Source organism: Physcomitrium patens, chromosome 9, assembly GCF_059467195.1.
Source record: "Physcomitrium patens ecotype Gransden chromosome 9, ASM5946719v1, whole genome shotgun sequence".
Classification (NCBI taxonomy): domain Eukaryota; kingdom Viridiplantae; phylum Streptophyta; class Bryopsida; order Funariales; family Funariaceae; genus Physcomitrium; species Physcomitrium patens.
Window position 1 is genome coordinate 10,304,608 of NC_143418.1, and position 16,400 is coordinate 10,321,007.

Here is a 16,400-nt window from a genome sequence, read left to right on the forward strand (position 1 = left end):
CGGACGTAGGTAAATTAATTTTCTTTATACTGGAAATTGATAAAGCTACTAGAAACGAATTTGACAGAGCCTATAAAATCGGTTCTTTTAACAGATAAGATTATTTTCCCAAGTGGGCTGATATTGGTTCCTTGAAATTTACGCCATTTAGAAGAACTTTCAATGGAAAGGACGTTTCCCGAAACTATGTAGAGGACGGAACAACTTGACACGGAACCAAAGCCTCCGTAATCGGTACTTCATTGGGTTGTACAACCAATTCAGGTCTTATACTGAGTAAGGGGCCCATGTCAGGACCTAGATTGAATTGGTCCTTTGCTTCAAGATCACTCAAATGTTGAATTGGTCCTTTCTCCTTTTGCTGACTTCTTGTAAGGACAGCTTGGACTACTTCTACCCAATGAAATGGTGAATCTTAAGGACCTTGATTTATCTCCATTTTTTCTTGGCTTTGGATCTGCTGATCTTGATTATTGAAATTGAACGAAGCATTAATTTACTGATAAGTATGTCCCGACTGCTTGTAATTTGGATACACTGGTACATAATCATCACTAGCTTTGGAATTGAGACATTCAGTGGCATAATGACCAATCTGTTTGCAACGAAAATAATGAAGTAGTCTTCTTGCACCTCCATCCGGCATATTGGATGTCTCCATTGGTATATACCTACTAGGCTTGTTCTATGTAGGGTTAGAAAATGATCTTGTTTGTCCCATTGGTACGAAGGATACTTGGTTCAATGATGCCAGTGGAGCATATTGTTGATATCTCTGCTGCTTCTTCCCGTAATTCTGAGGGTTTGATGCAGATCCTTGATTAAAATTAGAACTTTGAAAATTATTGAATGTTGGATTTTGTCGATTAGATCGATTTTCATTCCATTCATATGTATTTTTTGTTTAAACTTGATTGACTCTCCACTTAGTCGATGGAATTATGATTTGATTACTGAATTGTTGTCACCTTTGTAAATGCCAGCAGTTTTGGGTAGGATACTTTCCTCCGCAAAATATACATTGAACACCCGTTTGTATGGGTGATGGACATTCCATATCAAAATGACCTTGTTGCTTACAATTATTACACCATACATTATTAGATCTTGTATTAGAAAACTTATATCATTTTTCCTTGTCTTTAGCCAAATTCACGGCCAATTCTTCCATCTTCTTTATTAGTTTTAATAACAAGGCTTCATTTGGATCTTTAATAGTCACATTTGTGAACAACTCCGATTATTGATAGGTTGGTGATGTAAAACAAGATGTCATTATTATTGGCGCTATTGCTTGAAGTGGTGTAGCATTAATTGGTTGTTGCAACATAACATTCTTCACATTGGAGGCCGCCATTTATGGATAATTATCCATCAACACATTTTCTAGTTGTATTTATTGGCTTCCTGAACCTGGAATCATCGTGGCCTCCATTGTTAACAATTGGTCATAATGACATTCTTTCCTTACCTTTGCTCGTGCCAATAATGCCTCTACCGTAGCTAGTCAAGCTTCTTTTATAAATATTTTCAATTCTGGTAGATGCAAACCATTGATTAATATCGACAAAATAAACGCATATAGCATTTGATTATTTGACCATTTACGAAGTATATCTGTGATCCAGCCATAATAGGACTCTACGGATTCCCCCACAAACATCCTGCTATTCATAAAACTTTCAAAAAATCGATCTTCAAATCCAATTGGTCTAAAATAGGTTAGGAAGGCATTCCTCAAGGCCTCCCAATTCGGAAATCTATCCATTGGTTGCCGAATATACCATTCAAAAGCTATATCTTATAAAGTTATTGGCAACCATCTCAACCAAATGTCTTCAATTCTACTATTATTAGCAATGAAAGTTGTCAAGAATTGAGATATATGATTATCAAGATCAGAGCCAGGCCAACCACTAAAAGTAGGTAATGGTGCCACATTTGTGGTTCGGTCTCCTACTGCTTCCATTTGTACTGCAATTGGTACTTTTGGCACTCCCGCGGCCATCGGTGTTATGACTGATCTCCTTACTATTTGAATCTGAATTTTTCTTCCTTTGATTTTTCTTGGACCTGCAATTCTTTTTTATCGTTCCCGTAGGATATTTCTTATGCATAATCGCTCTTGTCTTTCTTTCGCTTGTCGATTAATTCTTTGATAATCCTCCCCTTCATGATTATCACTCATAATCTTTCGTTCTTCCCTTACAATCAATTTCTAATATTTCATATTATTATCATTTCTCCGGCAGCGATGCCAAAATGTTATTCTCGTTGTGTTCAAGCTTTAGTATACCAAAGTAATTGAACTAATAGAGGTGGATTCGAACATAGGGAAAGACTAGTTATATGAATTGGGCCTATTAGTGTCATAATTGACTGTACTCTTGCTATTTGAAATCAATTATAAAACTACAAAACATTAAGGCTTACTACTTCCATCTTAATTCAATACATAATCTATTCTTTAATTATCAATTCAACAATACTTTTCTCAATCACAATTCTTCATAAGTAAATAATAAAAGCAAAGAAAACAAAGAGGTAGTACTAAGCTTACCCTCGGCTCATGACTCTCACAGTCTGGCTCTCGATCTCTCTTTTCTCAACCTATTTATCCTACCAAAAAGATGATCCATTGGCCAACGGATTCTAAAGGTTATGACTCTTTGAATTCTTAACCATTTATTCCATTAACAACCTACTGTTACCAACTAAACTGCCTAACCATAAGTCTAATTCTCAAGGTTGTCAATAACCAATTAGTAACTTATCACAAAGTTTATTTACCTATTCTACACTTCCACAAACTAATATGCTTCTCAAGCAGCTTCTACGAGTTAGGAAGCTTCTCAAGCAGCTTCTATGAGTTAGGTAGCTTCTCAAGCAGCTTCTATGAATTAGGAAGCTTTTTAAGCAGCTTTCGCAAGCTAAGAAGCTTCTCAAGCAGCTTTCACAAACTACAAAGCTTCTCTAGAACCTTCTAGAATCTTCTACAACTTTCTAGTGTATGTCTTTGACATCACCCCCCCTTCTTTAGCTTTGAGGTCTTTGAGAAGCACTCTTATTGTAAGTCAATACCAACGTAAGAAGTTGAAAATTTGTCACATAGTGTCTGCAATATACTCCAATTATTATTCCCGCAGTAAGTAGTTCATTGGTCCTTGTAACCAACAATAGTATCCTACGCCTTTGATTTTCGACCAAGCATGAACTTCCATGTCTTCATTGTGAAAATATCATGTAAACACTCCTTCGAGAAGATCACCATAGGCAGGTTCTACCTCAAAGACAATCACTAGCGATCTATTACTAGGTATCCTTCGTCGTCTTCGTGGTACAGGCGGTTCTTCATCTTGGGATCGACTTCGTGAGATACTCGGTTGAGAAGACATGACTGAAATAGTATCTATCTCTTGGCTATCCATATCAGACCGAAAAATATATGCACTAAATATCGAAGAATGGGCTTAGGTTACCGATTTATAGTCTCTAACTATGTCTTTTAGAGGTTCCTTCTCTCCCTTCTTTGTAAGGTCAAGGATTAAGAGACTTCAAGGAGAAGGAACTTCATTGAAAAATCTTTCATTGAAAGGGCTTAGGTTTCTAAAGATAGTATTGATGAAACTCTTGTATCTTTTGCAACATATTGATAAGATTTTTCGTTGGTTCCTGTGTGCGCTCATTGATATTATAGCCACTCCAATGCACTAGGTACTCCAATTTTTCTCACTTACGTCGTAAATCTAATACTTTTTCCACTTCATATTCTTCGTGGTTCTCAATTTCAATACTAGGAGACAGACATTACACTCTTCCAAAAAAAGACAACTATCGATAAGGCTCCAACAAAGAAACATGAAAGACTGGGTGTATCTTCATAACAGCCATTGATTCCAGGCAATATGCTACTTCATTGATTTGCTTCTGGATGACAAATGGTTCCAATTTCCAGTAGTCCAACTTATAACATGGTCACTTGGTTTTGATATTCCATCGAAGCAACCATATTTTATCTCCAATTTTGAAAGTAGGTGCCTGATTCCAAAATTTATCTGTGGATGCCTTGTAAGCTTCTTGGGCAGTTTGTAATTGAAGCTTCAACGTAGTTTGAAGCTCCGATAGTTGTTTCACAAATCCTTCAGCTGTAGGATTGTTATTAATTAACAGACTCAACAAATCAAGCTTTCGATGATACCCATAGTTGGAAAAGAATGGTGTTTGTTGAGTCGACGCATGAAGGATGTTGTTATATGCAAACTCGGCTAATGATAGATATGTAGTCTAATCATCTTGTTGATAGTTGATGCTGCATTGTAAATACTGTTCCAAAATTTGATTCACCGGTTGTATTTGGCCATCAGTTTGAGGATGCAAAGCCGAAGAAAGCTTGTTATCCACCTTCAATATCTCAAAGAGAGAACCCCAGAGCTTAGATACGAATTGGGTTCCTTGATCCATCATGATATCATTTGATAAACCATGATATTGATACACACTAACAAGGAAGAGCCTTGTTGTGTCTTTGTTTGATGATGTTTTCTTGCAAGAGACAAAGTGAGCTATCTTTGTAAGCCGATCTATCACAACAAAGATGCTGTCAAATGAATTTGATGGAAGCAGGTCTGTAATGAAGTCCAAGGAAATTGAAGACCATGACCGACGTGAAATAGACAATGGCTAAAGAAGATCATAAGAACGATGCCGAGGGTTCTTGGATCTTCAACAAATGTCATATGAGAGGACAAAATCCTTGACATCCTTCTACATTTTGGACCACCAAAAATCTCGAGAAATAAGTTTTAAGGTCTTATTGAATCCAAAATATCCCGCAGTTGGAAAGTTGTGTCGAGATTAGAGAACTCGAAGTCATACTGGTGCCTTTGGAATATACAATCGCTCCTCAAAGTATAAAAGATCTCTTTCCACCTTGAACTTGTCATTATCGATACATTACGTGATATGAAGGACTATAGAATCTCCAATAGTCGCAGTACATATCTAGTTGAAAAAGTCAACATCAATTGGTACTATAGCAGAGCAAAGCTTGAATTCTTTCGACTTTAACAATGTTGTACATTGTTGATCAAACGCTACTTTTTCAGCCTTTGGCACTAGATACGATCTCCTTGATAATGCATCAGATAGTCCTTATTGGTTCTCAGGTCGATAAGTAATAACAAAGTCAAACTTGGATAGCAACATATTCCATCGAGCTTAATGACAATTCAGAGCCCGTGTTGACATGAAGTACTCCAAATTCTTGTGATCCGTATATACGGTCACCAGATGCACAGCTTCTTCGAGAAAGTGATGCCACTCTTGGAAAGAATCCAGTATCGCAAGAAGTTCTTTACTGTGGATCTCATAGTTGATCTCAGCACCAAAAAACTTTTGAGAGTAGAATGCAACCGGATGAAGCTTCTTGTGTAAGCCTATCTGCAAAAGTATAGCTCCTGTAGCAAAATTTGAAGCATCAGACTCCAAATAAAAGGTCTTTGCGAACTCCGGATGTACTAAGATTGGAGCCATAGTAAATGTCGTCTTAAGATCTTGGAATATTTTTTCTGCTAGAGGTCTCCATTGGAGCTTGTCTTTACATGTCAATTGAGTAAGCGGAGCAACAACTTGAGAATAATTCTTGATGAAGATCCTATAGAAGTTAGCAAAGTCAAGAAAATATTATACATCTATAATCGTCTTTGGAACTTCCCATGATACAATTGCTTCCACCTTCTTAGGGTCGATCTTCAAACCTTCCATAGTTGCAATGAATTCCAAAATTTCTATCTCAATTTAGTTAAACAAGCACTTCTCCAATTTGGCGTAAAGTCCTCGCTTGTGGAGTTTTTCAAGGACAAGACGAATGTGTTTCTCATGCTCTTCTATGTTCTTGGAAAATATCAAAATATCATCTAGATAGATATCAACAAAATCGTCAAGGTGCTCCTGAAAGATGTCATTCATCATGTGTTGAAAGACCGCCGGAGCATTGATAAGATCGAAAGGCATGACATTATATTCTAAATGGCCATACCATATACGCAAAGCTATCTTTCAATCATCTCTTTCTTTGCACGAGATTGTAAGCTCTCCCTAGATCAATCTTTGTAAAGATCCTTGCAAGCCCAAGTTGCTTTAGAAGACCTAATATCAAGGGTAATGGATAATGATTCTTCTATGTCACCTTATTGAAACCTCGATAATCCATGTACATCCGCAGCGAGCCATCTTTTTTCTTCACAAATAAGATTGGTGCTCCAATTGGCGACTTCAAATGACGAATGAAGTTCTTGGCTAGATTCTTGTCAATGTACTTTCGCAACTCTGCTAACTTTGTCTACGACAAATTGTAGATTGGGCCAAAAAGTCGTTGTGCTCCTTCTTGCAAGTCTACGGCACAATTGTATGGTCGATGCTTCAGTAGCATGTCGGCATTCTTCTTTTGAAATATGTCTTCAAAATCCTTATATTGCTTTGATATACTTGTTGTCAAAATCTTTTCTCCACTAGTTGGAGTCGTATAAATGATAAACAGTGTATCTTCTTTGGACGATGTTACAAACGCTCTTGCTCCAATAAATAAGGATTTTTTGATTTGGGATCTTCTAATATGCTTACTCTCGGAATGTTCTATAGGAAATGTCATCTTTTGTAACCTCCAATCTATTGATGGATTATGCATTTCTAACCAAGAAAGACCAAGAATAACAAGGTTTGATGGGATTCTAATAATATTGAAAATAACATAACTACTATGGTTTTTAAACATCACCTCTATAAGTTCTGATTCATAGGTGACACTATCAAACAATAAAGATCGTCCATCTATTACTTCTACGTGAACGGGTTTAAGTTTTTGTACTAGAAGAATCTCGTGACGGTTAGCAAATTCTTCATCTAAAAAGTAAGTAGATGCTCTTGAATCTAATAACGGTAAGGTTTTTAATTTATAAAGGCCAAAAGATAGAAGAATGGTAAAGTAATGGACAGGCTGAGCGGAAAGAGAGGAATCTGATTGTTGTTGTGGTATTGAATTTTTCAGTCGCACGATCTCTATTGTGGCTAGGCATCCTCATTTTCTTGAACAAACCTGCCTCTAGTCCTGACAATGCATCGATTTTGCTTCTTGGAGTAGTTTCCAACTCTGTGGCCTTCTTCACCACAATACAAGCATAGTCCTTCCTCCATACACCTCTTTTTTTCTTATAGAGTTAGAGATTTGACACATACAGTGTCATTTTGCATGTCTTCCACCTCTGAATGTGAATTCAGGCTGCTTGCTAATATAGTTGGAGCATCATGAGCCGTATGTTGTCGTGAACATTGGTCTTGGCGACGTTAGAATAGGCAATTATCGCACTTCACAGCTTGGCTAATGGCTTCATTGAGCATTTGCAGATCGAGAAGAGATAATAATAAATCCTTCACGTCATCTTTCAAGCACCAATAAAATTGACTCATCAATGCTTCCTCGTCCCAATTAATGTCGCATGCTAATTGTTTGAAATCTGATGCGTAGACTGACGTGGAGCATGCCTCTTGTTGTAGTGTCCGAATCTTTGTTGTAGTCCATCACGCCTTGTCATGTTTGTCAAATGCTTTTGCAAACACCTCCAAAAAAGTTTTGAAGTTGTTCAAAATTAACGATCCTTTCTCAAACAAAGGAGTAAACCATGATAGAGCTTGCCATGTGAGTAAAGTTCCAACCAGTCCAACATATTGTTGGGGTAGAGAGAGTTTGCTTCAAAAAAACGTTGGGCTTTTAGTTGTCACTAATTATTCAATCAAGCTTGAAAATAAGGGAAGCCCTAAGTTTATATATAATTTTTCCGTTTTGAGTAATTACACCAAATATACAATCCTCAAGTAATCCACAACTTCCAAAATATGATAAAATCTTCTAAAACCTTGTTTATTCTAATGTGGAGATTTTCTTGAACTTCAACACCTCATATCTCCTAATCCGACCGTCCAAACAAACTCAAATTTTACATGAGGTACTGATGTATTCTTATTAACTTCTACAAAAAATTTCAACTACAAATTCGTTGCAGATCTTGAGATATCTTGAAAACCCTAATAGTCGCTTCAAACCCCTGTCTTTATACATCTGCATGCAATTTTCTTCATATCTCACAAAATATAAGCTCAAATTCAACGAAATTTGTATGTATAGCTTTTTAACACAAAAATTTACATTCTCCAAAAGTTTGAGCCAAAAATCTATCCAAATACTCAAGTTATGGCTCCAACCATTACTACAAATAAAACCGCTTACTTACTGCCTTTGATTTGGAAGCGCCGCCTTCAACTCCTTACAAATCCTTCATATGAACTCTAAAGTCAATAATTCTCTCATGAAAGATGTAGGCCTTGAAATCGCCGTTCCAATCGCACCTTCCGATCTTCAAAAGCTTCTGTAAAACTCCTCATATTCTCAAAAGAGTAACAGTATGTCTTAAATAAACACTTTAACTTCAAACGGCTATAACTTTTTCACCCTAATTCCAAATCCTCTAATTTTTGCACACAAATTGTATCCCAAACCCTAAACTTTACAACCCTAGCTTGTAATCTCCGAATGCCTTCGAAAAAGGAACCCTAATCCCTAATAAGGCCTCGGACAGCCTCCTTGAAGCCCATTGGGCATGGCCTTCGACCAATAGGGATGAAGTTTCTCATTCTTTGCCTTCATCCGACCATGCCTTACTTTCATCCCTCTCAATTAGTCTCCTATTAGTTTAGATTTTCATCCTTAGGCTTCTACCTTCTCCCAAGGCTTCATACTAAACATTTAGGTCGTATATATATATATATATATATATATATTTAATATCAAAATCAAAACAAGTAAAGAAACAAAGTAAAGTTTCTTATATCAACTTCTTTTAATTTAATCTACTAGCTACTCTAACACACATCTAGATTTATCAATATATAATATGTTTTAACTAATTTTTATATATTGTAAGCATTTACAGTATCACAACGTGACTCCTCTATCAAATAGCGTTTGGGTTGTAAAGCTATTATCAATATAATTTGATTGACAAAATCTCGAAACAGAATGCATACCATCGAACTTATCTAGAAGGCTAATTTGGGGCTCCTTTCATTGTAAGACCAATGGTCCTTGTTGAACTAGAGGCAAACCTGCTTCTCTTGGTGCTAATGCTTGAGGCTAGTGAATCCTCGATTGTGCCATCCCGGATGCTCCATCATTATGAAGTCTTGCAATGATTCTTTCAATCTCTGCAATTCTCTATAATAACGTAGCAAGAGCATTTATAATGGTATCCAACTAGGACTTCGAACTTTCAGTCATACTAATATCTTGACCTCCGGCCATTCTAAAAGAAGGAAAGAAATGACTCTACAAGAAGGCAGTATTGGTTTAAAGGAGGATACTCCACAACCTCTAAAATACCTTAAAACCTTCAAAAAGAGGGATAATCCACTCTCTCCAAGAAAGATAAGACTCCAATATTATAATAGAAGAAATATCAATTTAGAGGAGGGTAATCCGCAACCTCTAAAATGCCAGTACCTTCAAGCAGAGGGATAATCCACACTCTAATAAGAAGGAACTAGCTCTGATATGAAAGATGAGTGTAGTCTTGACAAACTGTCACGAATTTAGAATATTGACTGGAAATCTAAACAAGAAGCTTAAGAAGAATCAGCAAGAAGTAGATTAATCAGATGAGTACAAAAACAACATTAGAGAAATGAATTAGAGCTCCAAGAGATGTGTTGTTGAGACTGAGGATCCCCTCAGTCTCAGCTCTTATATATACTACAAGCTAGGAAGCTTCTCAAGTAGCTTCCATAAACTAGGAAGCTTCTCAAGAAGCTTCCACAAACTACAAAGCTTCTCTATAACCTTCTAGAATCATCTACACCTTTCTAGTGTATGTCCTTGAAAAGTTGCCAAAATCCTTGTTATGATTGTAGACAGCCTCTTATTAGCTTATTAGGCATGGCTTTCAACTAATAGAGATAAAGATCTTCACTCCTTACCTTCATCCATCCATACCTTGCTTTCATCCCTCCAAATAAGTTTTCTAAAGGTTTAGAATTTCATCTTTGAACTCTAATCTTTTCTTTAAATTTTATATTAAATATCTAAATCTTATATAATTTAAACACTACAATTAAAATAAGTAAACCTCAAAATAATTTTTCTTACATCAACTATCTTTAAGTTAATCTATTAACCACTCTAACACACATCAATACTTATAAGTATATTATATATTTTAGTTAATTTTTACATACTATAAATAATTATAGTATAATAGCATAGAAGTGGAGTGAATAAGCATTTAATAAGTCTCATAGAAATATTATATAGAAGATCAAACAAGAAGTTGAATAGAAGAGTTTCAAGAAGAAAGCTAACAAGAACTTGATTAAATCTAATGAATACAAAATCAACACCAAGAAAAGTAAATTACAACTCTAAAAATATATATTGTTGAGATTGAAGATCCCTTTAGCCTTGATTTCAATATATATTAGATATTAGTAAGTTTTTCAAGAAGTTTTTATATTGCCTGAAGATGAAGCAACTCTAAAAAGCTTTTCAAATAACTTTTTTAATTTTTCTAAAACTTTCTAGAATTTTTAGAATATTCTAAGAACCTTCTAAAATCTTTCAAATATCATTTTAGAAACTTTTAAAACTTTTTAGAATCTAATAGAATATTTTAATAATATTCTTAAGATCTTTTTTTTGATGTCTGTAATATTACCATCCTTTCTAGTTTCAAATTCCACAAGAAGCATCAATTTTATATTTGCTTTCTTTAATATATATAAGATTCTAGCACTAGCTTTATAAAAAAATATTCTTAAAATAAGTTTAAGTTTTTGAGGATAGCATTGATAAAATTCATGTAATTTTTGTGGTGCATTAACTAGATTTTCTACTTATTCCTATGTACACTCATTGATATGATAGCCGTGCCAATGAAGAAAATATTTCAACTTATTTTTTCTTTATCAAGAATCAAGAGTTTTTTCTATGTCATATTCCATATGATTATTTATTTTAATGCAAGGCAGTGATTGTTATATTCTTTGTAGAATAATTGATTTTGAATAAGCCTCTAAAAGAAAAATATATAAGAATAGATATACCTTCATAGATGTAGATTGATCCAAGTAATAAGCCACTAGATTGATTTACTTTATAATACAAAATGGCTCCAATCTTCAGTAGTTCAACTTATTGCAAAGTTGATTGGTCTTCATATTTTGTCAAAGAAGCCATACTTTATCTCCAACTTAAAAAATAAGGAATTCTTTCTAAATTTGTTTGAAGATGCTTTATAAGAATCTTAAGCTACTTATAAATGGAGATTCAAAGCTCTTTGGAGTTATGAAAATTATTTTGTAAGATCTTCCATTGCTCAATTTTTATCCTTTGATGTACCTAATTGTGAGTCACTCAATTGACTCACTATGATATTTAGCATAAAAAAAATGTACTTTTGGTGCTTAAATTCACTCATTTTGTGAGTTAATATAAGAATTTTTAGTAGAAATAGAAAAATGAATTTCTAATAACGGACATGCAATTTGAGATAGAATTTAGTAAGAAAATATTCTACAAAGAATATGATTTTAGATAGCTAATATTAGATGAAGGACCAAGGGAAGTAGTCTTTGTGAAAAAAAGAAAAAAAAAAAAAAAAAAAAAAAAAAATGTAATCTCTAATATATATATATATATATATATATTAATAAATAAAAATTAGAAGCAAGGTCAGAGAAGGAAAGAAAAATATACATATATATAGATATATATATATATATATATATACACACACTATATGTAGTAGAAGGAAGGGATAAAATAACAGAAAAGAATAGTAGAAGAGAAGAAAGAGGAAGAAGGAGAAAAGGAAGAGGAGACGAGAAAGAAAAAAGGAAGGAGGAATAGAAAAATATATATATATATATAGATATAAGTAAATAAAAAGGCAATCAAGGTGGGACGAGAGGCTGCCCTGAAACGGCGGCAGCCTCTTCATCGATAGGGGTCCGGCTGCTCAGATCCCTCCCTCTGTCGCACTCTTGTTTGGTTTCTTTCTGTGCGGTTCCAAAGCTCCGACTGCTTCGAAATTCTTCCGGAATCGCTCCTTCTGTATGTGTGTGTGGCTACGGTGGAGAGCTACCTCAAATTTCTAGGCTGGTCGGTGATACATCTGCGGAAGTGCAGTGGCAGCGCAACGTGTTCTGGCGGCGCTTGCATTTTCCATTCAAATTTTAGGAGATGCAGCTACGATGCTCTTCGTCTATCCGCACTCCTGATTGAAGAGGCGGAGTTGTTATATGAAGCGGAATTGATTCCTACTTCCCATTAGGTTCTTGTACTCCTGGTTGCAAAGGAGACAGCATTACTGGACCTTATTTGTTGTTTTCCTCTCGGATCTATCTCGGATCTGGCAGCTATGCAATCTTTGGTTTCTTCACGCTTTGCTTCTCTTCCATTGGTGGTGATACCAGTGGTCGACCCCCTGGTTGTTCTTATTTTTTTGGATTTGATTTTAGTAGTTTTGTTCCATTGTCCTAAGTGTTAGAGCAATATCGTGGTTCTTGCTGCGGTGAAGCTGCGACTGATTGAGTGCTTGTTCTAGGCAATTTTGCAAGGCTCCTATTGGATGAAAATTAAATAAAAGATGACATATTTAAACATGGATGAATTGTTATTTAAGGATGAATTTTCATTCATGGATGATCTTTTATGAATGGATGAATATTGATTAAAATTAAATAAAACAATAATATTAACAATAAAATAAAATAAAATATATCAATAATGATAAAAAAAAATAAAGAAAAAATTGAAAAAAATTACCGAAAAGAATAAAAAAAATATTATGGCATTAAATTGTTGAGTGATTTATTATTGTGAATGTGGATTAGTTATAGTGTTTTGACTTGATTGCTGGGATTATTTTAAGAAGAATAATAAGTAATTGAATTAGGATCTAATTAATAGTTATAACCACTAAAATTTGTAAAATTAATTTCTTTGTTGTGAATTAGAATAAACTTTTAATCAGTGGAGGTTTTTTTAGCTCACACTAATGAATCAAGCTTTGGATGGTAATTATAATTGGAATAAATTGGTGTTTGTTGAATCAAAGTATAAAGTGTATTATTGTACGCAAACTTTGCTAAAGTCAAATAAGAAATCCAATCATTTTGTTGATAATTAATGGTATATTACAAATATTGCTTCAAAACTTGATTGCCTTGTTTGTTTGACCATTTGTTTGAAAGTGAAAGACAATAGAAAGTTTATTATCCACCTTTAATATCTCAAAAAATGAATTTTAAAAATTTCATATAAATTGAAATCCTTAATAAAAAACGATGTCATCAAGTGGGCCATGATGTTGATATATATTAACAAAAAAGAGCCTTGTCGTTTCTTCTCCAAAATTTCATTTTCATATAGAACAAAATATATCATCTTTGTATGTCATTTTGCAACAATATAGATAATATGAAATGTAGCTAATGATGTTAGATTAGTGATGAAATCCATTGATATTGAAGACCATGGTTGCTTTGGGATTAGTAATGGTTGTAGAAGTCCTTAAGGATGATGTCAAAAATTCTTAGAACTTGATCACATGTCACATGAGATGCCTAAGTCCTTCGTGGTCTTTTACATTTGAAGCCACTTAAAATTTCAAGAAATAAACTCAAATATTTTGTTAATTTCAAAAGGTTTTACAATTAAAAAATCATAACATGATTGAATAAAAAGTTGCATTGGTCTTTTTAGAATATATAAACAAACTTTAAAATACAAAAGATCTTCCATAAACTTGAACGTATTATTATCAAGGTACTCATTGTTATTACAAACTAATGAGTCGTTAGTTGATGCTATAGAAATTTGTTAAAAAAAACTTGAATTAAAAAATGTAACCATATAAGTAGCACAAAGACAAAATTGTTCTAACTTCACGACAATGATATATAACTAATCAAATGTTGCTTTGTGAGCCTTGGGAGTAAGATATGATCTCTTTAATAAAACATTTGATAGTCTTTATTGCTTTACTTGGTTGTTATATAATAACAAAATTAAAATAAGATAATGACATATTTCAATGAGCTTGGCAGTGATTCAAAATCTAAGCTGACAAGAAATATTCTAAATTTTTGTGATCTATATATATAGTCACAAGATCTATAGCACCTTCTAATAAATGATGTCATTTTTAAAAAGTATCTACAATTATAAGAAGTTTTTTATTGTGAATTTTATAATTAATCTCTCTAGCTGAAATTTTCTTAAAGTAGAACACTATCGGATGGAGCTTTCTATCTTTTTTCATTTGCGACTATATAGCTCCTAATACAAACTCAAAAGCATCAATCTCTAAGTAGAAGGCCTTCTTAAAATCTAGATGTAATAAGATTGGAGTTGTAATAAAAGCTGCCTTCAAATCTTGAAAAGTCTTTTGTACTTAAGGTCCCCATTCCAATTTGTCTTTAGATGTCAACCGAATGAGAGGAGCAACAACTTAGGAGCAATTCTTGATAAATATCCGATAGAAATTAACAAATCCATAGAAAAATTGTACATCTTGTATTGTCTTTAGAATTGTCTACTCCGTTACAACTTGACTTTTTTTTAGTTCCATTAACAAGCCTTTATTGGATATAATATTTTCAAGAAATTATACTTTTAATTGATGGAATACATTTTTTTCTAATTTGGCATATAATCTTATATCTCATTATTTTTTCAAGACTAATCTTATATGATCTTTATATTCTTTATGTTCTTCAAGAGTCTTGGAGTAGATTAAGATATCAACAAGATAGCAAACAAAAAAATTATCTAAAAATTCTTGAAAAATATTATTCATCAAATGCTAGAATATAACTTGAATATTTGTCAATCCAAAAGGCATGATATTATATTCAAAATATAAATACTTTATCTAAAACGTTGTCTTCCATTCATCTCTTTCTTTAATCTATACCAAATTATATACTCTATGGAGATCTATTTTGGTATAGATCTTTGCTTAATTGAATTTTTTTAAAAGCCTTGATATCAATGGTAATGGATAATAAATTTTTACCATTATTTTATTGAAGCCACAATAATCAATACATATTTACAAAGATCTATCTTTTTTTTTTTACAAAAAATATTGATATACCTGCTACAGATTTAAAATGCCAAATAAAGTTCTTTGCAAGATTTTTGTTGATGTAATCCTTCAATACCAAAATTTTATTATATAATAAGTTATAGATTGGGCCAAATGGTGGTTAAACCCCTTCTTTAAGATTAATGGCACTATCATATGGCCAATGCTTTAGTAATTTATCAGCTTTTTTTTTTTAGAAGGCATCTTAAAACTCCTTCTACAATGCTAAGATAGCTACTAGCAAGCTTGCTTCTTCACGAACTAGAGTTTCATAAATAGCAAATAGAATTTTCTTCTTAGTCATCTTTATAAAAGCACTTGCTCTAAAAAATAAAGGCTTTGTTGTTAATAACTTCTTAATAGGTTTTGCCCAAAAAGATTTTATAGAGAATTCAATCTTATGAAACCTCCAATCTATAGATGGAGTCTATCATTCTAATCATGAAAGTCCTAGAATGATAAGATTGAATGGAATTCTAATAATATTGAATATTATTTTGCTACTATGACCGTCAAATAACATTTCTAGCAGAATAGTCTTGTGAGTAACATTGCTTGAAGATAAAGGTCAACTATCTATTACTTCTATATGTATAAATTTTGACTTTTATACTAAAAGAATTTTATGAAGTTTGAAAAACTCCTCTTTGAAAAAGCAAGTAAATGCTCATGACTTTTAATAACCCATTTCTTTGAAGTTTGTATTGGCCAGAAAATAAAAGTATAATAAAACAACAAGTAGGTTGGGTAGCAAGAGAGGGACCTTGATGAATTTGAGGTGTTGAAATGTCCAACTGCACAATCCCTATTGTCATTGGCTTCTTCATTTTTCTTCAACAATTTTCCTCCTAGTCTTGGTTGTATATTGTTTCTTCAAACAATTTTCAGATTTGTGACCTTTACTACAATATAAGCATAGGCCTTGTTGAAATCAACCCTTCTTCTTCTTTGTTGTAAGAGGATTGAATCATATTGCATCAATTTGCATATCCTCAGTTCTAAAGTATAGAAGTAATTGTATTTGTTGAAGTAGCAAAGTACAAATTTGGAGTGTGTTATTTTATCAAAGTCCACAAGCATTGATCTTAACGATGTTGAAATAATTGATTATCACACTTCACAACTTAGCTGATAGCTTGATTGAATATTTGAGGATCAAGTAATCATAATAATAGGTCTTTTACATTATTCCTTAGTTCCTAATAG